At 33.3% G+C, this 9,380-nt stretch overlaps 1 long non-coding RNA gene across 1 annotated transcript; it reads right to left on the bottom strand.

Annotated features, from left to right (window-relative positions):
• Nucleotides 1–6,864: 6,864 nt before the first annotated feature.
• On the bottom strand, nt 6,865–9,155 carry LOC133529413 (uncharacterized). Its single transcript, XR_009801131.1, has 2 exons — nt 9,008–9,155; nt 6,865–7,150 (listed from the first exon to the last, which is right to left on the bottom strand). It is a non-coding gene; the product is annotated as an uncharacterized LOC133529413 (long non-coding RNA).
• Between the last annotated feature and the right edge of the window lie 225 nt (nt 9,156–9,380).

The raw sequence follows: 9,380 nt of genomic DNA, 5'->3' as shown, positions 1-9,380 counted from the left end.
CTGCATACGGTACGCTATTTATATTTACACCTTAGTGAAAAAAATCATTACAACGTTAACAACTAAAGTTTTTTTTATTTGCAGATAAAAATTGCGAGTTAATTTTGAAACTTTTAAAATACAATGTAATGTCCTCAGCCGTGTCGAGGCACAGCACGCGGCCTTATACTGATGATGCAAAAAGTCGGTAAGTAACTCTGAAAAATTTTCTGTGATAAAAATTTTACTGTGGTGTACCTTAAACGGCACAAGATACTTGTCTTCATTATACTCCTATGAAAACTCGCCGTCTGTGAACGGGATTGAGGTTTCGTCAAAGTAAAAATGATCGACGAAAATTTCAATAAAAAACTTAAATCTAAACTGGTGTCTGATGCATACTATTCTGTCGATGCCTTTTTCGAGACCTAGCACTGTATCAAGTGAGTAAAACTATGTACACATATATATATATATATATATATATATATATATATATATACATACAAAACAACTGGTTCGTTAACTCAGCCTTGCCTCTCAACTATGAGTAATATTAAATTATAAGACTTAGCTATAAGCACAATGTACCTGACATGTAAAATTTTATTTTATCAATAAAATATTGAATTGAATTGAATCGCCGTAGCCGTAGTGAACTCGTGACTTATCAAGAAGCACTCCATTTAAATCTCTCGACGGACTGTTCGTGAACGTGTTAATAAAAATAGTTTTACAAAATTCTAATATTAGGGCACTATTCAACTTAGCTTCGACACGAAAAGAGGTATCGTTTAGTACTTTACCTTATATTAAGATACCTTTATATTTTATTTTGTACCTAAACGACATTCTAATATGTTCGATAGTATTTTTTAAATCAAAAAAGATACACAAAAACACTTATCATATTTTACTTTAGATCCTATAGAGGGAGGTATAAATAAATAAATAAATATTATAGGACATTATTACACAAATTGACTAAGTCCCACAGTAAGCTCAATAAGGCTTGTGTTGAGGGTACTTATAGACAACGATATATATATATTTATAAATACTTAAATACATAGAAAACACCCATGACTCAAGAACAAATATCCATGCTCATCACACGAATAAATTCCCTTACCAGGATTTGAACCCGGGACCATCAGCTTCGCAGGCAGGGTCACTACCCACTAGGCAAAACCGGTCGTCAAAATAAGGTATAATAAGCTTATTTTTGTTATTTAATTTGAACTGTAAAGCCTTGTCAAGATCTAACTGCGAGATGAAACTATTGTCAGACAATTCCATATGACCTAAACATTGTTACGACATCGAATTTGGACTTAATCTAGCCCCTAAGGCACAGGTGCTTACCTAGTTTCGGGGTCGAAAGTTTGACCACTCCATACTGTCACGTTTCACAGTGGATTTTGGGACCCGAAAAAGTGACATAGTTCAGTTTATCACAAAATCGAATAGGCCTACTTACATGCACCCCGAAACAAGTTAATTTTTTTTCTGATAACTTGTAGTTTTTTTTCTAGACGAATTTCACAAACGCTCAATACGACCCCGGAAAATTGGGAAAATTCTTTATATCGACAAAATGATACAGCTTAGCCAACATCTGATTCGTCTAGAAAAAAAACTACAAGTTTTCAGAAAAAAATTTAACTTGTTTCGGGGTGCATTTAAGTAGGCCTATTCGATTTTGTGATAAACTGAACCATGTCACTTTTTCGGGTCCCAAAATCCACTGTGTGTTTGTACAAACTCATGTGTACTGTGTTCTTTATGTAACGTGCTCTTTTACTTACAATAAAGTTATTATATTATACACCGTGTTTTTTTATTTCCGTTAATTTCAAGGGTGCATTCCTGAGCTTAAATTAAGTAACTTTCTCAAAGACACCGGTATCTAATTACCTCCATTTCGGAGATAATCAATAATTTATTTTTATCTTATAAGGCCCTTACGAGCGTATACACTTGCCTTAGGGCCTTTTTACATATTGATTAGTGTTTAGATAGATAGATAGATATAATACTCTTTATTGGCGCACCTCAGTAGAAGATACAGCTTAAAGAAATACAATTGAGTACGAGTTTGTACTTTGCTACTAAACGTAAGTACTATCTTGGACGATCGATGTTCGAAATGACATTGATATGTTACAGTTTTCAATTGTTTGGCTGAATTAAATGTAATGACTGTATTACAACAACGCTATATGAAACATTTTATTACTTTTTATGAAAATAAAAATAAACATAAAAAATATTTTTTTTTATTAACTATGCCATGAGTATCCTTAAACGTACTTACCCATACCCCAGACTTAACGGAATTCAATAAAATCACGGTGTATAATTATAATATAAGTTTTGAAATTAATGGAGACAACTATACCATGAAACATGTACGAGTCGGTAGTCTAACTACATATCTAAATGCCAATTAATCACCTCACGAAGTTCACCAAAATATAAGGGCTGTAGTTAGACTGACAGTACATAACCCTCGTTTCAATAATGTTCGTGAACGATCAGTCCATTCTGTCAACGATAGACGACCGCAGAGCCCACTCTGTATAATTACTCGGTCTGTGGGGTCTGTGGTTACAGTTAGGTTACCAACATATATAGGTATATTCCAATTTTAGTTATTCGATCTGTTTCCAATATGATCTGTTAGTATCAAAAGTGACGTTTTTGGTTGTAGAAATGTAACTTTTGTAGCTGACAGATCAGTATCGTATCGGAAACAAATCGAATAGCTAAAATTCGAATTGGCCTGCTTGATAGATAATATGTATAATATAGATTATGTTTCAGTTAACCTTGACTTTGGTGGTAATAGTTAATTTAGAATAGGACGTTATGATACAATAGACAATCTAACATAGTATACATACCGTTAATTTCAAGGGTGCATTCCTGAGCTTAAATTAAGTAGGTTTTTAAAGGGTCGGCAACGCGCATGTAACACCTCTGGAGTTGCAGGCGTCCATGGGCTACGGTGACTGCTTACCATCAGGCGGGCCGTATGCTTGTTTGCCACCGTCGTGGTATTAAAAAAAGTAACTTTCTCAAAGAAACCGGTATTCTAATTAACTGGAATCTCCATCCATTCCATTCCATTATCCATTTTGGAGGTAATCAATGATTTTTTATCTGATAAGGCTTTTACGAGCGTGTACACTTGCTTTAGGGCCTGTTTACATATTGATTAGTGTATAAATTCCGTTTTCAAACGACTACTTCGCAAGCATCTTCTGTCAGAAGAACTTAAATAAGGTTCACCATCATGTATATGTACATAATTATATGTATTAGTCTATCTTTTATACATTATATAAGTAGTAGTATTTAACTATGTATATATTTTTAATATTATTTGACTTCACGTTTAATTTTTTCCTTATTATTTGTTATTATTGTTTCCTGCACCAACATACACAAATGTCTCTGTTTGACCCAATGGTTGACTGGTAGAGAATGCCTTTTGGCATAAAGTTCGCCATTTGTACATTTTTCTTTATGTGTGCAATAAAGTTTAAATAAATAAATAAATAAATAAATAAAATAAATTTACTAAACGCAAGTACTATCTCGGACGATCGTTATTTGAAATGTGATTGATATGTTATAGTTTTCAATTGTTTGGTGGATTTCAACATAATTAAAGTCCATGTTACAACAACGCTATTCAATACTTTTTACAAAAATAAAATAAAAATAATATTATGCCGTTCAGTTTTCCATTAAGAGGCTGTCAATACCTAAAGCGCGCACACTGTCTATTTGTTTCGGAGTAAATGAGATAGCACTGTCGCATGTTACTGGGTCTGGGCAAGGGAATAATAAGAAAATTATTTAAATAAAAAAAGTGGATTATTAGTGTAATATTTTACTCAATAGCGGTTTAGATATAAATGTTTTGGAATTGTGATTTTAATTGCAGACCCATAAGTCAAAACAATAAAGACATAAAACCGTTTAATTGTGATTTTAAGACCAATCTTTGCAATTATTTTCTATCGAGCCGATTTCGTTCAATCATGTATCGAGTACAACCACGGTCTTTGAAATATAATTAATATGAACATAGATTTTTCTTACTTGACTAAAACAAATAGACTTTCTTAAAAAACTGTTTAAGTAACACTAATTTCAAGGACATTGGGTGTTGACAGCCCCTTAAATATACTTAGACATACCCCGAAATTAACGGAGTTTAAATAAAATACCGTGTAGAATATGAATCTGTATGTGTATTGTTAAGGTAACGTTGGGAATGCAACAGTAATGCAGTTGGTATTACTGTTGCTACATTGCTGTCATTGTCAATTTCGTTAATAAAATGACAGAATGATCATCATAATGGCAACAGTAATGCGGCGGTGAATGTACACCAGCGGTGGTATCATGGTTCCATTTTTATCACTTTTATGCTTGTCACGTTCTAACAAGTATGTAAGTGCGAAAGTGACAGGCATAGTGACAGGCGATAAAATGCAACCATGCTGCCACCGCAGAAGTTTGTTATAAATCTTAGAATCCACACAAGCCAAGTCCTATCTCTTTAGAGTGCAATACATCACGTTTCGATAAACTTATCCCGACTATATATTACAGAGAAAAGTTTTAAATTGCACGGACTTTAACAGAATCGCGATTTCCCATCTCTTTCTTACTGGTTCGCGGGAGTGTTCTTGTCCTTGTCACAAAGACTAGACAAAAATAAAAACTGGTAATGTTTATTTATAATGTTCACTTTTTCTATTTTATGTTAATCACGTTTGATATTGATACTCGAAATTTAGTTGTCTCCGTCTCTATTAGGTACCTACTATTTTTTTTCAGGAGCAATAAATAGAAATAACGACGATCGAACGTATTACACTAACATCAGAATGCCGTCTAAATGATGTCAGTTATCGTGCATTTCGCTCGTACTTCTCCGCAAATGTACTGGCGCGAGCGAGACGCACGATAACTAAATGACATCAATCAGGTATTATTCTAATGTCAGTGTATGTTTGGATTGGCCTGTAAGTCTGTCATAAAACTGATCGATCACTATGAAATTGCTCACTACATATAATTATCTTTAAAGTATGGTTCCCACCGAACAGGTGGAGTCGGAGCGCATTTCACATTTGTATGGCCACAAGCCGGTCGGCTCCTCGCGGATGCGGATGGCTCCGGACGGACTCTATGGCTTCTGTCATAGATAATGTATAGGTAGGTATTAAAATGCGCTCCGGCTCGGTTCGACTCCAGTCGGTTTGTGGGAATCGTACATTAAGCGTTAAACGGAGATAAAAATAATGTATTATTTATTCGAATTTATTATTTAGTTACATATTCTGATATATGATGATGATCTGTCAGTGTCAAAAGACTCATTTCTTCATCCAAGAACGTCACTTTTTAACCTGACAGATCTGTAACATATCGGAAACAGATCGAATAACTAAATTTCGAATACGCGTGATCTCATCTAAAACTGATGGCTATTGTGAAGACATCGACAGGGAGTTCAACTCACAGCTAAGTCGTTCGCGTAGTGAAACTCTTTAAGATTGATAGTAGTTATTATTAAACTGTCTTTATCTTCGTAGATTCAAGGATCGTGTCCAGAGCTGCAGAATTGACCTAGTTCTGAAACTTGAAAGTAAAGACATATGTGCTTAGTCAATAGTAAATTTAATATTGTCTTCGATCGATACATACCGAGAAGTAAGCCTGAAGCCGTATTGGACTACAATTTATTTGATATTGGCATAACATGTGTTAATTCATATAGATATAGGATGTGACAGGCCAATTCGAACGTTCTTTGACATCAAATTGATACTGGGATCAAATCAGTTATCTGGTATTCGCGCGGGCTCCCGCACTTATACTTATGCGGATAAGTCAGAGTGTATTGAACGCACGCAAGACAGCTGACAATTTAATTCCAATATCATTCTAATATCGGTTTGGTGTCAGTGCACGTAGAAAGTGATGGATGATTTTCGAAGGAAGGCTTGAGATAGAGGACATTAAAGAATGACGTACCTACGCTAAAACTGTCTGGGTCCGGGCATGGCGACCGACACTTCTTTTTCTTTAGAATGATCACGTGATGTTTTGACCGCCATGACCCCATGCACGTCTGTAGAAAATTAATAGTCAAGGAAAAATTACCGAAATTTTATTTGTATTTCATAACAGGTGGGACACTGGTCCTCCAAGCACGTTAGCCTTAATAATAAGTTCAATTTAATGTAATATATTATATTTATTTAATGTAATTTATATGGTCAATTTATTAATTTTAATGGTTGTAATTTAATTTTATTATTTTTAAAGCTGTAGTAGGTATATTTGATTTAATTATAATTTTAATTTTTTTAAATTTCTATTATTGTAATTTAGTTATAAGTTGTATAGGTATATGGATTCCTTATTGTCCGAAATAAACGAATTTAATTTAATTTTTATTTATTTTATTTATTTATTTTAGTTAGAGTGAGATATGTTGCCTGCATCTGTACTACGTCATTTAAGAAAATAATTATTTTAGTTTGGATTTTGCTTTTGTTCTAATTAGTTAAAATCACAATTATTATCTTTCAGCAATGATTAAATAACACGAGGGAATGTTTATTATATTGTATATTTAGTAGCAAATGTATAAACTCATACTAATCAATATGTAAACAGGCCCTACGGCAAATGTATACGCCCGGATCGGATAACATTAATAATTGATTATGTCCTAAATGAATTACCGGTTTCTTTGAGAAAGTTACTTAATCTTTGCTTATGAATGCACCCTTGAATTTAACTGACTTTAAAATAAACACCGTGTATGAACTGAAATAAAAGAATATTAACGTAATTTACTTTTATTAACAAAATAGGTTTGAAGTCTATTGCTCGCGTTGCATCGAACTCTAACCCACGTTCATTTCAGATTTATGGCGTGTGTCAGTCATTGCATCCACAGGAACAGGTGCTTTCTTCAGGCAGATGTTTTTACAGTTGGAACAGGTATATCTTCAGTAATACTTGGTATATTTTCAGCAGGTAATTTAAAAGTTGAATCCCGAGTTTCTTCAATGTCTCCGTCCTCAACATGTCTCAATTTTTTCTTTGATTTAACGCATGTCACTATAAACAATACCTGAAATTAATAAAAATAAATAATTAAATTTGAATTTTAATAGCTGTCTTTAGAGTTGCATTTTATTACTGCCATATGTGACTTCGTATGTATATATGTGAATGTATTATATATTATAACTATATATGACTATTTACATATTTGTTTTATTCCATACCCCATTTATATATTGTAGGTTATAGGACTTATAGGTTTACCTATCTTTTAGGAAATTAAATATCTTCTTTTATGCCGTTTAGTACAGTTTTGATGTCTATCGTTCTCCAAGTCTTCCTCAATTGCGCAAAGGTTAACTGGAAGAGACCCTCGAAAGGGATAAGTACGCCTTTGTACGTATGATGTGTATTCTCTCCTATTTTATGTTTCTTTTTGTACAATAGAGTGTTTTACTTCTACTACTTCGTTTGTTGAACTAGAGGCTTAATGAGACTTCGTAAGCATCAGGAATTATTCTTAAATAATGAGGCCAGAAATATTTGGGGACAATTTGACACAGATCGGCCTAGCCCCAACGATGACGATATACATACATACAGGGTGACCTTAGCCATTGGACAAACCCTGAAATCCCACGTAAGGTTACTTCTTAGGAATGCTCTGACGTTAATATTTTTTTAATTAGAACAAAAGATAAAAAAATATTTTTTTCGAACAAAAGTTATTTGCAATAATCGACAACAAAAAGAAACACACTTTGTTAATATTTGGCAGTGTTTTTGACAATTTGTTCGAAATATTTGATAATGATGACATTTTTCAAAGGTCAGAAACTTATTAGTGTCATAAATAAATAAAAAACATTCACCAATCAAACCCGAACCCATCACTGAAAACCGCATCAAAATCGGACTAGCAGTTTTTGAGAAAGATGGCAACATTGGTTTGCACAAACATATTCCTCTCACCCCAAACGCATATACCGTCGCCGTTCCCTCGTGGGTAAAAAGATAATCGAAAAGGTTGAAGAAGGTTCCATACTATTCTTTGAGGATATTACCTTATGAGCTACGAACACATACAGGCTGCTCCAAAGTAAAAATTGGTAATTTGTTTTCTTCGAAACCGCTACACCAGCTGTTATGATACTTTGTACACTGGTTCTAAATACCCTAATGCATATGTACATTTCGGCTTTGTCCAATGGCTAGGGACACACTGTATATAGGTGACTCAGGAACAACAATCGGTGTTCATCACACAAATAAATGCCCTTACCGGGATTAGAATCCGGGACCATCGAACTGCGCCAGACCGGTTGTCGAAGTATATTTATTCATTCAAATGGGACCTTTTAACATCTCCAAATTTAATGTTTTGTTAACCATAAAGAATATAGAGTGACATGTTCATCAGTGAAACTCAGAATCTTTCAATTATATCAAAATTACTATTTAGATCAATTGATAGATAATTTTAATTTTCTAATGCTCCGAATGTAGGTCATTATTGTTCTACGAAGTGTGCAAAAAGTGATACGTTTTTGCTCTTGAGCTTTCTACTTAATATATGGTATTTATGATAATTCGTCCATAAATTCAAAATCCACTATTCCAGTTAGTAGTTAATCGATTAATTATGTTAATATTCTCTAAAATAATGCGCTTAATTAAATTTCACTAAGGGCCGGTTTCGCAATGTCCAAATAAAGTATTGGATATCTAATTAACAAATAAATTAACTTCCAGAAAAAACTTCATGCAAAACTAAGCACTTTATCTACCAGTTAAGTTTATTTGAAGATTGTGAAACGACAACCATGACTTTATTCGTCAGATAAGTGGCAAGTAGCTTGTTCAGGAGTTTACTTGGACATTGTAAAACAGGCACTAAAATGATAAAAATGTGAATACAACTTACGATAGCAGCTACACTCATAAATGATATCACAGACATGATCACAAACGGATTAAGTATAGCCATTTTTAATACTAATTTATTAAATAAAAATACCTATATCACTAGCTACCAATTGAATCAATACTGAATAATAAATATTAAAAAAATCTGTATAAATATGCGATGATAAATTATCTTATCATAATGTGCAAATTTATATTTATCACTAGTCAATCATCTGAAATGTTACGTACAGACCTAGCAATCTAACGTTATTTTGGGTATATCGATCTGTATCAGTCCTTAAATAATCCATTGAGATAAGACCGTTAAACGATCAATATAATTGTAAATGCGTTATTTTGTATTCTTCGAATAATATGATTATCGTTAT

This window comes from Cydia pomonella, chromosome 20 (genome assembly GCF_033807575.1).
Source record: "Cydia pomonella isolate Wapato2018A chromosome 20, ilCydPomo1, whole genome shotgun sequence".
NCBI lineage: Eukaryota > Metazoa > Arthropoda > Insecta > Lepidoptera > Tortricidae > Cydia > Cydia pomonella.
The sequence above is the reverse complement of the archived record's forward strand: the minus strand, read 5'-3'. Positions and strand labels throughout refer to the sequence as shown.